Genomic DNA, 16,490 nt, shown 5'->3' with positions numbered 1-16,490 from the left:
TAAGCACTGGACTGTGAACCACAGGGTCAGTGGTTCAAACCTACCAGCTGCTCTGTGGGAGAAAGATGAGATTTTCTGCTTCTGCGAAGATTTCGTTGGAAGCCCCATACTGGGTCACAGTGAGTCAGAACCAAGTCCATGGCACTTAAGAACAAAGAAAGTAAAGTACTGGCCTCTAAAATGGAGACAATATTAATAGTTAATAGTGTTAAGTATTTGGAATTGACCAGACACTCTTCTAAGAGATTAAGAGATTTGCACATCCTTCCTCAGTTTATTCTCCTATGAACCTTATTAGATAGGTACCAACAGTGTCCCCATTTTACAGGTGAAGATACTGGCAAACTGAGAAAGAAACATATCTAAGGTCACATAGATTATTGCTGTTGTTAGGTATTGTCGAGTCAGTTCCCAGTCACAGTGACCCTATGAACAACAGAAGGAAACACTACCCAGTCGTGTGCCAACCTCACAATCATTGCTATGTTTGAGTCCATTGTTTCAACAACTGTGTGAATCCATCTCTAGAAGGTCTTCCTCTTTACCTCTGACCCTAGACTTCTTTTTTTACTGGGCATGTCTTGTCCCTCCAGGAACATCTCCAAGGACAGGTCCCTCCTGATTACATGGAGAACACAGATAGCTGCAGAGCAGTGGCTGATTGCATATTAAAGTTTGGGCAGTCTTGCTATAAAGCCACTGTTGTTATTAGTGTGAAGTGCCATTGAGTTTGTTCTAATCCATAGCGATAATGCATACGGTTGCCAAGGAGTGGCTGGTGAGCTTGAACTGCCAACTTTGCAGTTGAAATCAACTTTGCAGTCTAGCACATTAACCCACAGCACCACACCAGGAGTCCCCTAAAGCCACTATTCCTCGTCATTATACTCTACCTTTTCTCCACTGATAAAGATAAAGCAGAATGGGCTGGGAATACATCTGTTAAGAACACTGTTGTCATGCTTTCAAACTTTCTTTCACTTCATGCAAAAATATGTGAGCTGGAGAGGAGACAAATAACGCGGGGCCAGTTTACAAGTTCCATTTAGGCAGTATGGATGAGCAACTCTCCGATTTTCCTTTCCTTTAGAAAAAGCAGTAGTATTTAGTCTGGAAATTGGAATAGTTTCCTGCAATTAAACATTGTCACTAAATAACCTACAAATTAACATATATTTAATATCTTAAAAATAAAAGTAACTGAGGGACAATATAATAAAAAAATAATAAAAATCACAATTAAGAGTACGAATTTTCTGCCAATAGTATTAACAATGTGTTCTTCCTGTTCTCCTTCTCTTTTAATTGACATGAGACGTTATGCTTGTGAGTATGTTTGTGTGTACTACTGCTGAGACTTTTTCTCTCCTAACTTGGCATTCAAAGGCAGTAGGAGCAGTATGGCTGAATGGATGGATTAGGGAGAAGAAGGAATCAATCAATCGACTACAATTTATTGACTGTCTAAGATGTGATGGAATCGATAAACATTAGAAAGGTCAAGTTGAGTTACATCGTCTCAGCAGGAATACGCTGTTCATAGCTCTAGGCAGTTAAAAATCCATACATATTTGGAAAATAAAGAATGAAATGTAGTCAGATTAAATCTTTATTTTTTAAGATGTGAGCAAGGCAAAATATGGCTCTGTGTTTCTATCATTCATTTCTGTGTTGAATTCTCTTTCAGGTCTGTAGATGAGTTCTCGGTTGGGAATTAAATGTATTGAAACGTTTTCTAGTCCGTATCAGAAACTGATACACTGGGTAACCTAGACTGGCAGTTTGAATATACTCAGAGATGCTTTGGAAGACAGACCTGGCTATCTGCTTCCAAAAGGTCACAGCCTTGAAAAACCTGTGGGGCAATTCTGTCTTCCACATGTGGGGTTGTCATGAGTCAGAGTTGACTTGATGGCAACTAAAAACAACAGAAGCTTGGGCATGGATGATGCAACCTAATTTGAAAATTAAGTATATGATTTTTCTGCAATATAAAAATAAATTTGATTTAGTCTTAGACCAGAAAGTTGGGTAAAAATAACGATTGAGAATCTTAAGGAATACTTAATTTAAATAAATATGCATGTATGTGTGCCTGTGTTAAAGTTGTGTGTGGATCCCAAGGCGAACTAAACTTGGGTTCATAATCTGGTTATGTCTCATACGCTTTGGACCACATAATTTTTAGACATGAATTTGCTTACGTTTATGCATGCCATTTCCTGAATGCCTACCATGTGTCAGGGAAGGGTATTTTATCAAGTGACAAACTTGCCCTAGTTCAAGTAGCTTACTTCCTCAAATGAATAATACAAACAAGCTGACAGAAGTTTGAGAAACCCTAGAATGAAATATAATGGGGAAAGTTAAATTTAATGAGGTCCTATAGTAAGGAGCTCTGGTAGCGTAGTGGTTACGAATCGGGCTGCGAACCTTAAGGTCAGCGGTTCGAAACTACCAGCCACTCCGCGGGAGAAAGATGAGGCTTTCTACTCCCGTAAAGATTTACACCCTTGGAAACCCTGTACAGGGTCGCTATGGGTCGGACCCGACTCGATGGCACTTAACAACAACAACAACAATAGTATAATATTGAGCGCTGGTGTGGCGCTGTGGGTTAATGAGCCAGACTGCAAAGCATTTGATCTGCAGGGTCGGCTGTTCAAGCTCACCAGCTGCACCCCGGAAACCCTATACAGGGTTGCTATGGGTCATAATTGACTCGATAGCACTTAACAACAACAACATAGTAGAATGGCCCAGTCTATTTGGAAGGTCAAATTAGGTGAGGCTTTTGGAAGGAAATGCCATCTAATTGGTGATTTTGAAATGAGGTTAGTTTGAACCAAGTCTGTGTCTGTAGCATGTTAGGAGTAATATAGCCGTGTAAGGTGAAGAGGTGGTCCAGATAAAGGGAACAGTAAGTGGTGTGGTGCTGTAGGTTAATGTGCTGGACTGCAAGGTTGGCAATTCAAGCTCACCAGCTGTTCCTCGGAGATCCTATAAAGGATGTCTATGAGTTGGAACCTACTCAACGGCACTTGACATCAATAAGTGCAAGGTAAATGAGTTTTGAGGGTTTTTTGTTTGGCTGGGTCATAGAGCATTAGTTGAGGAATTCTTAAAAAAGGAGGCTAAAAGGGTAAGTGGAGTCTAGTTACTTGCATGTTTTTTCCTATTATAAGAGAGAAATGGTTGTGCACACTCATGCATGTGTGGTGGGGTGGGGGAGGGTGATGAGGACATGATAGAGTGCATGGGGTCAAAAAGAAGAGAATTAAGCAGAGGGATGCCAGTCAGCTCAGTCCACTTCTTGGACCACATCTGACTGTTTATATAGATAGGGCTAAAGGTATAGGCATTGTTTTCAAGGAGAAAACCTGAGACGAAGGTTTTTACAATAGGGGTAAAACATGAAGCTGAAGAGGATAGTTGTGTTGTTAAGTACCGTGGAGTCGGTTCCGACTCATAGCGACCCTGTACAGGGTTTCCGAGGCTGTAAATCTTTACGGGAGCAGAAAGCCTCATCTTTCTCCTGTGGAACCGCTGGTAGTTTCGAACTGCTGACCTTGAGGTTGGCATGCCGACTAGAAGAGGGAAGAGTACTCCCTTAATGCTATGTATATGACTCAGGGTATCTTAAATTGTTTTGAATTCTCATAAGCTCCAATCTCTGGAGCATCCACAGGGAGCAGCCTAGACAAAAACATCAGCATTCCCCCAGGGGTCTCTCAGTGTGAGTTTAATGACTGCAACTACCTGAGAAAAAGAACTATGAGCATCTGTGAAGCTCCCTGAGGAACCCCACAAATATCTAGAAAACGTTTCTAAGGGACAAGTTGTTACAGGTGCTCTGGAAGCAGGTTAGGCCAAGAAACAATGAGATTTGTTTCATTACTATGACACCATATGTATCTGAAAACCTATGAGGACAACAGAAGCCTAGATGATACCTTCTTCCTAGTTTACATAATTAAAAATAGACCATTGTCATCTTATAGCAATGTGATGATAGCTGAACCTTCTACAGTGATTACAAAATGAGCCAAGGTGCCAAGCAGGGGTCTCTTTTATTGTATGTACTAATGCAGGGACTATAGATAAAGCCCAAGAACTCTGTCAGAGGGAAAATACAAAAGTTGAGACAAGCAAGTTCATCAAAGTGAACTTCCAAATCAACACCACGGGGTGGAGATGAGATTCAGGAGATGAGGTTTAGGTCATTCTGAGGATTTTTGAGGATGAACAGGCCTAAAACAGAGGAGCATGGGTCAGCCTATGCAGTTGGGAAGTAGCTGATCCATGGGTGGGCCACGTCCATTGGCATCAGAATGGGACAGAAGTAGAATTGAACTGAATCACGCATATTATAGCTCCTTATGTAGAAATGTGTTGTTGTTATGGTTGTTGAGTGCTGTCAAGTTGGTTTCGGCCCATAATGACCCTGTTAGGGTTTCCAAGGAGCAGCTGGTGAATTTGAACCGCCAACTTTGACGTTCAAACCAACATTGCTGTGCAGCGTGTTAACCCACAGTTCTCAAATGATGTCTTTTCTGTAGTCTACGACTTAAAAATCCATGACACTTCACCTTGCTTACCTTGGATACGTAATCTGGAAAGGCTAATTGCTAGGGAGGGGCACCATGGCTGGTAATGTAGAGAGCCCGCAAATATGAGGAAACCCATGATAAATGGATTAACAAAGAGCCACATGCCAAATCTTCATGAGCATGGCACCGGACCATGTGATGTTTCATTCTGTCATCCTTAAAGTTGTCACGAGTTGTAGCCAACTCTACAGCAGCTAATAACATCAACAGAAATCTCATATTTTCATGGAAAATACTTAAAATATTTCATAATTATAATATAAGTTCACCTTCTTGAACTCATACAAGAGTAAGTTACACTTAAGGTAATAGTTATTGAGATTACTTATTTCTACACAATGGCAGTTTTTCTTTGTAATCTGGCTATCTCACAGAGATGAACATAATTGGCTTGAGAAGGAGAATTGCATAGTCATTTTTTCCACCTGCTGAATATTATTGTTTTCAACTACTATCACGCAGTCTGTGGAACCACAGACTGTTAGGAATGATCAGTTTCTGCTCAGTTATATTTAAGGGTCTTAGACATTGAAGCTCCTCCCTGCAGTGTCTGAATGTTTCTGCATAATATGTACACTCAGAAAAAGGCACAGCCTCGATCTGTTCATCTAGAGGTTGCTGTATTAATAGGTTGCACACATCGTTGATTTTTAATTAATTTCTAGAGAAACACAGGATAACTACTACAGCCCACAGACACATCTGCACTCACTGCAATCCACATCGTTATTGATCCGCTGCCTAAGGAGCAGAAGTAATCCATTTTAAGTACACTGTTCGAGAGCACAGACACCATATGATTCACTCTTCCCATCATAATCATAGGAGAGAGGTCAATGGGATGGGAAATTGTAGTAGCATGTTTATTATTCTCTTGATCCAGGCAGATAAGCTTTTCATCTACAACTTATCTATAGATAAGCAAAAGTTTCTCATACATGCTGTTTAGCTTCATTTTTTGGATATTTTTGGTTTGTTTTATTTATTTTATTTTGATTTTCTGAAGAGGGATGTTGCATCCTAATGAGGCTGGCCTGCAAAGTCTTTAAAGGAACTTTCCTAAAGTTGTGGAAGGGTATAAAATGAAATCTTTTTTAAAAAATTAAAGAAAATGGAGAGGACAGAATGATAACCCTTTCACAGACTTGCCAGCCTCAGGAAACTGTAAATGGTGTCTCTATTCCCTTCCTCTTATATTTGAGTCTCAGGGTCTGGGGTTTGATGAAAGTGTTGCACGGTTTACCTCTCATGATCCCCACATTAATATTGTAGACTTTAAATGTGTACCGTCTATACTGCTACGGAAGTTGCCCTGGTAGCGTAGTGAAGTATGTGTTGGGTTGCTAACCACAGTGATAATCTACCAGCAGCTCTGCAGGAGAAAGATGAAGCTTTCTGCTCCCATAATGATTTACAGTCTCCAAAACCCAATACACCTTTGCCATGAACTGGAACTGACTCCATGGCACACAACCACCACCATCACACCATACTGCAAAGAGTTCTGGTGTGACACTGGTGGTTTAAACCCACCAGTGGCTCCAGGGTTGCTGAGTCAGAACTAGCTCAACAGCACTTCAAAATAACAAGATACTGAAAAGAAAATGTGTTATTAATTGGACAGCTTCAGGCAAAGCTACTTCCTTTGTGGTAATGAGGCTGTGAGGATAAGTACTAGAGGGTAGAAGGTGTCTGAACATTGATGTATGTGGATTGAGAGTCATTAAGAGTCTACACTCGCAGCACTTGAAAGTGTGAATACCTTGGCCCTTAAGGGGTTTCTGGGAAGCACAGCAACAGCATCTACTATATGTATACACATGGAGAAACACACACACACTAACATATGTTCTTGAGACTGTGAAAAATACATTTCAAATAGCAACAACAAAATAAGTTATAAATTATTAAAGTGACAAAGCTACTGTTGTCCTCTGTGTTTCAAAACCTTAAGGACTTTGACCTAATTAAGTCTTTTGAAGATCATAGTTACTTTTGGAAGATATGAGACTTAACCTTGATTGTTAACTCCAAGTCCGCCCATCACAACCCTGTGAATTTGCTTTTCTCCCTTTGAGCAGAACAGAAAGAACAGTCAGAGGCAATTGGAATGAGAACCGTGAGTCACACACAGTTAAAGCACATTGCCGCTAGCCCAGAGGTGGGAGGTTCAAACTCACCTACAGGCACCTCAGAAGACAGATCTGGTAATCTGTTTCCAGAAGCTCACAGTCCTGAAAACCCGATTGAGCGCCGTTCTACTCTGAAACACACAGGGTCACCATGCATCAGAATCAGCTTGACCGCAACTAATTGGTGGTCTTAACAGTGCTCAGCATCCAATTGTTTCAGTGGCTGCCTTTTTCTTTCACTTACAGTGGGTCAAATGGGTCTTTTAATAACAGGAGTGAATTTGAGGTTATTTATTTATTCAGCAAACATATTAATCTTGGAATAGTGAATAATGTAAGTGCTTTACAAGCATACAGTCATTGACAATCCTCAGGGTTATTGTTTTTCCATGGCATCGAGTCGGTTCAGACTCATAGCGACCTTGCATAGAGTTTCTGAGGAGCAGCTGGTGGGTTTGAATTGCCAACTTTGTGGTTAACAGTCCACTACTTATTCTACAATGCTACACTGGAAGTCCAATTCTCAAGGTAGAGACCATTTTTATCCTCATATGTTGTTGTCAGTTCGGTTCTGAATAATAGTAATCCTATGTTCAGCAAAAGGAAACACAACTCGGTCATGTGCCCTCCTCAGAATCACTGCTCTGTTCGAGTCCACTGTTTCCGGCACTCTGGCAATCCATCTCATGAAGCATCTGCTTCTTTCTTGTTGACCTTTCTTTAGCAAGCATGAGGTCTTTCTTCACGGACTTGTTCCTTTTGATGACATCAAAGTTCCATGAGACAGATCTCCCCAGGTTTACTTTCAAGGAACATTCTGGATACATTTTTTCCAACACAGATATCTGGTACTCCATTGTATATTCACTATATAATGGATTCACCAACACTTTAAGTTAAATACATCAATTATTTTCCAGTCTTCTTTTTTCATTGTCCAAATTTCCTATGCATGGAGATGATTGAAAATAGCATGGCTTGGGTCAAGTGCAGTTAAGTCTTCAAAGTGAAATAGTTCTCTTTTTAACAGACCATTTGCAGCAGATTTACTCAAAGCAAAACATCATTTGATTTTCTGACTGCTATTTCCATGGACATTGATTGTGGATGCAAGTAAAATTCAATCCTTGTTTATTAGCCCAGTTCTAAGGATTTTAATTTTCTTTATTTTAAGGTATAATCCATACTGAAGGCTGCAGTCTTTAACATTTATCAACAAGGGCTTCAAGTTCTCTTTGCTGCCAGCAGCAAGGTTGTATCACCTAAATATGACAGGTTGTTTAATGACTCTTCTAAACCTGAAGTCTCAAACTTCATCATATAGTCTAGCTTGGATTATTTTTTCAGTATACATATTGAATGCATTTGATGAAAATATACAACCTTGAAACCTAGTGAAACACACAAATATTGAGTGAATTGATCAAAGCCCACTCCCTTTGAGTCCGTTCTGAATCACAGTGGCCCTGTAGACCAGGGTAGAACTGCCCCTCAGGTTTCCAAGGCTGTCAATCTTCACTGAATCAGAGTTGGACATCTTTCTCATGAAGAATGGCTGGTGAGTTCAAACAACCTCTTTCAGTTAGTAGCTGAGTGCTTAACAATGGCACCACTAAGGATCCTAGTTAATAAGTTGTTATTGTTGTTAAGTGCTGTCAAGTCAGTTCTGACTCAGAGATCTTGTACAGGGTTTCCGAAGAGCAGTTGGTGAGTTTGAAACTCCGACCTGGCAGTTCAAACTGATCTTGTAGTCCAGTACATTAACCCGCAGTGCTATACCAGGACTCCAAAAAAGTTGATAAGTGGCAGGCTTTATTTCTAGTCATTTGAACTAATAAAGTATGCAGTAAACTGACCTCAAAAAAACATATTAACAGCCCTCACTAAATACTTGAAAGAAGGCATCAACTCTACTTCCTTCTTCATTGTACTCTGTGTCTGTTATTGACCCAGTTTTAATATTTCAGATAGATATAGTGTACAGTTCCATCTATCATGGAGTAAAACTTGAAAGCCGAAGGACTTCTAAGAGCTCTTTGAAGCCAATCGTTCACTTTTATAGGTGAGATGAGATGAGAGATGAAATGAGTACCTGCGGTCATAAACTTAGTGAGCAGTCTGTCCAGAATTTCTCATCCAGTCTGGCAACACTCAGTTAAATGTTCTTACTACTCTGCTGTGAAGCCGCCACTACTGCCTCGGAAGACCTCTCAGTGGATTCAAATACAGAGTCCCTTAGTTTCCCTTCATGTATCCTTTGAATAAAGTCAGTTACTTAAGCAAAAAGATCATTTTCTTCTCTTGAGCATGCTTATATCTCTAGCTTGAACAATGAGCATTCTAGTTGGACTTCCTTCCTCCCCTTAGGGATAAATTGCTTTTAGAAGGAAATGTAGAACAGAGGTGAGAATTGTAGTCGAAGCTAGCTTTTCTAAAGCTTCCTGTTATTAAGAAAGCTTTAAGTCATTAGAATGAATATAGAAAAATGTACTGTTGCAAATTCTAGAGACTAATGCCTATAAGAGCTGACTAGAGTTGAAATTTTTAGCTCCACACATGTGTTTGATGAAATTGTCTCATGGCCTATATGTGGGAAGCAAATATTTATTATAAAAATAGTTCAGTCTTGAATTTCTTTAGCTTCCTGCAGCTGGGCTGGGCAGAATACATTTTTAACATTGGATTGAAATATAATAATAATAATGCTTTTCTGCTAGATAGTTGTGACTTAAATATCAAAAAAATTGAAAGCAGGACATTGGCAGGTGTTTGTAAATATTGATATCTTATAATTACTTAATTCACTTACATTCCCCTCATAGAGCATCTGAGTTGATTCTAACCAGATATTAAAAGCTTAAATACAATTCTAATAAACTTTTCTTTGGATTTTCTGTGAAAATACATTTCTGAAATTCAGGAGTACAATTTGACTTTCCCCAGCTAGTTGATGGGGGTTGTGATGGCTCTCTAAGAAAACTGCTGAGCTGTGGAGCACAGGGTCTTTGATTCAAGCCCACCAGCTGTTTCATGGGACAAAGATTCACAGCCTCAGAAACACTATACACGGTCTCTCTGAGTCGGAACGGACCCTAGAGCACTTACTAACAGCAAGAGCTAGTTTGTATTTATTGTGACGTGCATTTTAAGACATAATGAGGAAAATATTATGGTAAGATTAGACATGCTACATTTGTATCATGAAGTGGACAAAATGACCCTAAAACACATGTAATCAAAGACTTTCCTCAGTGCTGGATGGCAAATGACAGATAGATTTTTAGATCTGTATTTACTCACCCAGGGTAACTTGTGATTGACAGAGGGAGAAGGGGAAGAAGAACAGAGAGACAGAGATAGTAAGGGAAAACAAAAGTGAGAGAAATTATATGACAGCATATTTTATTATGTGACAGCATTTTTTAAAAAGGTTTTATTGTGAATTGAGTGAAGAATTACAGGGGAGATCATCATTTTGATATTCAACAAGTCATTTCAATCATTACAGTTTCCTCCATGCACCATCAGCTAACAGCATTTGCCTCTATTACTTTTTTTTTTGATGTGCACATACCAAACTGAAAATTTGTTGTTGTTAGGTGCCAGCGAGTCGGTACTGACTCATAGCGACCCTATGCACAATGGAACAAAACACTGCCCGATCCTGGGCCAACCTCACAATTATTGTGACCCTTGAGCCCATCGATGCTGCCACTTTGCCAATCCATCTTGCTGGGGTCTTCCTCTTTTTTCTCTGACCCTCCACCTTACCAAAAATGACATCCTTCTCCAGTGACTGGTCCCTCCTGACAATATGTCTGAAGTGTGAGAGACGAAGTTTGACCATCCTGGCCTCCAAGGAGCACTCTAGTGTACAATTTACTTGCCCTGAATTCAGAAAATCTGTCTTACTCTACTTACGTATCACAGTAACTATTGAATAAATGTGTGTAGAGCATGATTCATATACCAGCAGCCTTACCATCATGATACATTATGAAATTCTATCATCTAAACTATGACTAAGTGAAATATTTCAAGATTAGGTACCTTCCTCAAATATATCCCGAGGTCCTGGTGTGGTGCTGTAGGGTAAACACTGCACCACAATGTTGTTTGAACTGCAAGGTCAGTAGTTCAAAAGGTCAAAACTCCCACACTTCCTCAGAAACCCTATAAGGGTTTTTCGGAGTCAGAACCGCCTTGACGCCACTTTAACAACAATAAATATATCTCAGATTCAGGTATTTGGTAAAACTGAAGGTCACAAGCTCAAATGGTTGTGCGGATGTGTCTGAAGATTACTGATTACATTGTATAGATCACTTTAGATCCTAGGGAGCATCTTTAATGTGTCTAATGCCCGAGGCTTTTTTTTTCCTGACAAAATAATACAGTCAAGTTGTCTCAATTTGATAGTATGTTTTTTTTTTTTGGTCAGATACAAAACCCGAACATCAACAACCTTTATTTATCATTTAACTGCTTTATGTATATTAACAAATGAAATCCTCACAACAATCTGCTGGGTGCGTGTTATTATGTCCACTTCAGAAAAAATGAATTAGTGATAGAGAGGTTAAGTAACTCACCCTGGGTCACACAGCTGGATTGTGGCAGAACTGGTTCTAAACCAACAAACTGACTCTGCATCCTCCCCACCATCCTGCCTTTTAAATACCTGTGGTACAAACAAGGATGACTTCTGCAATTTATACAATTCGCTTTTGCTAAATTGCAAAAGGCTTTATAGTTTATCTGAATTTTAAATACGAGTTAAATATCACCTGCATTATTATTCCTGAAATTCACAGAGATGCCAGATAATATATTGCCCGCCAAAAAAATGAATACTAGAATAAAAGATTCTTGTAAAACTACGTAAGACTTCAATGTATGTATTATTTTACACATGCATGCATGACCCTTCAGAGAGTCAGTGGACTTAAAACGTAGGCAGAGTCCCACAGCCAGGGCTCAAATTCCAGTCATACTACACATAAGCTAGATGACCTAGAAGTAGGAACTTGCCTCTGTTTTTTTTTTTTTTTTTTTTTTTTTTTAATGTTTAAAATGGAATAAAAAATAGTATACAGCTCATAGGATTGTTCCAACGATTATGTTAACCAACCACTGTGTAAGCACTTAGTTTTGTAGCTCTGATGGCATGATGGTTTACAAGTTGGAGTTTGAATCTGTCAGTCATTCCTTGGGAGAAAGTTAAGGCTTTCTGCTCCCATAAACATTCACAGTCTCAGAAACCCTATACAGGGTTGCTATGAGTCGGAACCATCCCTACCACCAGCTTAATGCCTGGCGTGTTCTGTGTATTCAGTAAATGTTTCATCATCCTTATTCCTATAATGTTACATGACCTAAGCTGGCAAATCAAGGATTATGGGAGTTGCTACGGTTTCGAGTAAGTGGTTTCTTTCCAATCATGCCGTATCATGCTATCATAATAGCTATCTCTTTAATACGCACACAGATTTTTTGTTTTGTCAATCTGTGATGCTGTAGGATAAGCACTGGACTGCAAACCCCAAAGTCAGTGCTTCAAACCCACCAGCCACTCCTTGGAAATCCTTAACAGGTTTTCTAAGTGTCAGACTGACTTGACAGCACTTAACAATAACAACAACAACATTCCTAAACAGTGTCTATCTCCTGAATCGCATCCTGCTCTAATTTGCACGCTGTGGCACCATACGATAAGCACTGGGTTGCGAACCACAGGGTTGGTGGATTGAGCCCACCAACCACACCACATGAGACACAAAGCTTTCTGCTCCCACAAACATTTTAAAAGCTTTGGAAAACCCTTTAACGAATCACTATGAGTTGGAAGCCACATGGTGGTGCTTAACAACAACAATAGCAACTGATTTGGAGTAATTTTATTTTAAAAGTATCTAGCATATTAATGGCTCTAATGAGCTTTTCTGTGAGAAAATCTTCTTTATGACTGATATGGAGAAACCCATTGTGAGGAATCCATAGGAAATTCAACACTCTAATTCAGACTGTCAAAGTAGGACTAAGGTGGCCATCATAATAAATGATCTGAAAGTGTGCATCTGCACAATGATGCTTGGTAGTAACAAAACAGCTGTATGCATTTATTTTGATGACTTCATGAGTATATAAATAGTTCTGTTTTATCTCTTTTAATGATGGTCTGGGGGAAAGTGTATAGATATTGAGTTTTCATTATTAAAAGCAAACATCACTTTTTTTCTGGACAAATTATATTAAAGTCCTTCATAGCCTATCACCTGCTGAGGGTTTGTGTACATGATAGCAAATAACTTTTGGATTTTTTTTTTTTTTTTTTGAGGTCTTGCTTGTATTATAAAATTATGTTATTCGAGTCTAAGTTACTTGGTGATTGTGTTAGTTCCCTGCTAGTGAAGCATATGCTACTGTGATGTGGTGCTTTGGGTTAATGTGATGAACTGAAAGGTCAGTTTGAACTGCAAGGTTGGCAGACTAAGCTCACCAGCCAGTCCATGAAAACCCTATACATGGTCTTTATGGTCAGAACTGACTGGACAATGCTTAACAACACCCCCAACGACAATGCGTGCTTAAAAAGTATGTAAATGATAATTCCAATAGGATGGTATTTAATTAGATTACCCATTTAAATTATAAACGTGAAAATCTGGAAGTCATTCTCAATCTATTCTCCTTCATCATTCTGTCAATGACCAAGGATGGCTCTCTTATTTGAATGTAGCCATCTATACATGAATATACCAGGAAAGTTTCCTCTGCCTGATGTTCCTCTTTTCCTTGTTGATTTGGCCAATCATGCAAGTAGAAGTTTGACATGTACCATAAATGATGAAAGCAGAACTCTGGGAAGTAAGAGAATATGATTGTATCCTGGCACACTAAAGACCACATGTTCTCAGTGGGGTGTAGACAAAACTCAGCTAAAAAGAAGAGTTAAAGAATAAATTCCTGAAAAGGCATGTAGTTCATGGGCTGCCAGTTTGCAACCTTTATTTTATACCCTCGTCATGTATCTTCTGTATATGGCAGTGGCTTCTGCACCCAGCTACATTTGTGTCCTAACCCCTCCTCTGTTCTGATACCAGTATTTCCAAAAGTTCAAAGATGATCATGTTACTCCCCTTTGAAAACCTACTTCTATTTTCCTCCAGTGTATACTACATAAAATGCAAAATCCAAATCCTCTACTGTGACATATAAGGGACTCTTCTTACATCTGCCCTCTTTTCACTTTCTTTGTTTTACCACACCCAACTCACCTCTTCTCCACAAAGTATGTGTCAGAAATAGAGAACTGTGTGTTTCCTCAAGTGCGCCATGCTATCATTGATGTCTCTGTAATTTTTTCCCTTGGCCAGAAATTTTCTCTTCACCTTGTCCGCATGGTAGACATCATCCAACCCTTACTCCATTGTTGCTGTTGAGACGAAGTAGAACTGACCCCAAGGTTTCCTAGACTAGGTCTTTCTTCTGTGGAGCTGCAGGATAGGTTTGGACTTCCAACCTTTCAGTTAGAAGTTGAATACTCAATTGTTGCACCACCAGGTCACTTTCAAACCTGACTTAGAGCTCTGAAAATCTCCTTTTATGCATATTCATTAGGGTGCTATACACAAGAACCGAAATGCTTTTTCTCTTAAAATAGTTGGTGTATGCATTAGATCAGTCCCACGTGAGTATTTGTTTCATATGTGCTTCCTTTATTTTATATATATATATATATATATACACACACACACACACACAAACTTTGCAAGAGTCTTTTCTTTTTCCATCTCCCCAATGTATAACAGAGAACACATACAATGTGTTCTACAATGTGTTGGCCTATTGCCAACACATTTCCATATTCTGATATGAAGGTAACAAGAAAGAGAATGATAAATGTTTTTACGGATGTTTCTTAAAGGGACAAACTAATTTGAGAAGTATGGATTTACTTTATCTCCAATACACTGAATTTATTTGATCCATTAAGCTGCATAAGAGCTATATTTTCTGATTCACTCTATTCTAAGAATTTCCAATTTGATATCATCAAAACTAAAGCATTGTTTAGGAAAGAGGACAAAACCCCCATAAATCCCAGTTGTGGGTTAATTTCAGAAAACACGAATAGATATGGTGTCACCCAACTGCTGACTGATTGGCCCATATCAGGCAGTGTCTCCACGGCTTGTGTTTAATGGACATATATCAGAGTTTGGATCCTAATGCTGTTTGAAGCAATCATCTTTTTTACGCTACACCAGGTATATGGTTCATAATTTTTTTGACCCATGTGATTTATATGTCTGTTTTCCACAGCTTTTATTTAGATGTCAGAAACCATTAATCCTTCAAAGTCCTGTAGTTGTAATCTTAACTGCCAACAGCATTGAGCTTCAATTGGCATGAGAGTATGCTTCAACCCTTTTATACAAATTCTGATTTGTTTTTAAATGACAAGTTAGATTACCACTGTAATTTTCTAATATAGAATTCTCCCTAACTGTACAGTTAAAATATGTTCGCTCTAATCTAATCAACGCCATAGGGTTCATTGCCTTGTTTACGCATAAACATTTACTTAAGGCTAGGGCTTAGATACTCTTAGTTTGTCTACTGCTGAAGTACACTTAAGAAATTAATTATTACTTTTATGAGTCAATATTTTTATACTTTAGGTAATATGTGAGAGAAATTACTAGCTAGAGTACCAACTATATCTCTTGTTGGCAATCAGGAATAAAATTTATTTTTAATTATACTATATGTTATGTAAGGATCCTTGGTGGCTCTGTAGGTTAGCATTGGACTACAACTGCAAGGTCAGCTGTTTAAACTTACCAGCTTTAAGTGGCTTTCTGCTCCCATAAAGATTTACAGCTCCAGAAACCCTATATAGGTTTACTGTGTGTTGGAATTGACTAAGAATTGACTCTGATATGACAGTTAGTGGGTTGATATGTCATATAAGGAGCCCTGGTGGTGCAGTGAGTTAAGAGTTGGACTTATAACCACAATGACAGCAGTTCAAATCCACCAGCAGCTCCTTGGGAGAAAGATGAGGCTGTCTGTTCCTATAAAGGTTTATAGTCTTAGAAATCCTCTGCGGTAGTACTTCTCTGTCCTATTGGGTTGCTGTGAGTTAGAATTGACTCAGTGGCAATGGATAGATATCATACAAGAAGCCCTGTAGACACAATGGTTACACATCCAGCTGATAACCAAAAGGTTGATGATTCCAATTTAGCAGCTACTCTTTAGGAGAAAGATGTGGCCGTCTGCTCCTGTAGAGATTTACAGCCTTGGAAACCCTGTGGGACAGCTCTACTCTGTTGTATATGGTCACTAGGAGTCAGAATTGACTAAGTGGTTGGATGTGCTATATGAAGACACCATATTAAATGATATTTTAAGGGTCATTATAAACTACGTAACTTCACTTGGGTCCTTATAATGATTAGTAATGTCATTTTATTGTTATTATTTTTGTTAGTGTGGACTTTCCCATTGATTCTAACTCACAGTGGCCCAGTGTGACAGTGTAGAACTGTACCTTGGGTTTTCTAGGCTGTCATCTCTTCAGATCAGATCACCAGGTCCTTTCTCCTGTGGAACCTCTGATGAGTTCCAACTGACACCAACTTTTTGGGTCGCAACTGAGAGCTTAACTGCTGCATCACCAGGGATCCTAAATAATGTGATAAAAATAATTTTTTTAAAATATTATTTTAGGGTTTTACTA

The 16,490-nt window shown here is 39.0% G+C and overlaps 1 protein-coding gene across 4 annotated transcripts in view; it reads left to right on the top strand.

Annotated features, from left to right (window-relative positions):
* ERBB4 (v-erb-b2 avian erythroblastic leukemia viral oncogene homolog 4) overlaps nt 1-16,490 on the top strand; it is a 1,604,115-nt gene that overhangs the window by 1,491,095 nt on the left and 96,530 nt on the right. The gene's annotated exons all lie outside the window — the stretch shown is intronic.

The sequence above is a fragment of the Chrysochloris asiatica genome, unplaced genomic scaffold, assembly GCF_000296735.1.
Source record: "Chrysochloris asiatica unplaced genomic scaffold, ChrAsi1.0 scaffold00212, whole genome shotgun sequence".
In the NCBI taxonomy this organism is placed as follows: domain Eukaryota; kingdom Metazoa; phylum Chordata; class Mammalia; order Afrosoricida; family Chrysochloridae; genus Chrysochloris; species Chrysochloris asiatica.
The sequence above is the reverse complement of the archived record's forward strand: the minus strand, read 5'-3'. Positions and strand labels throughout refer to the sequence as shown.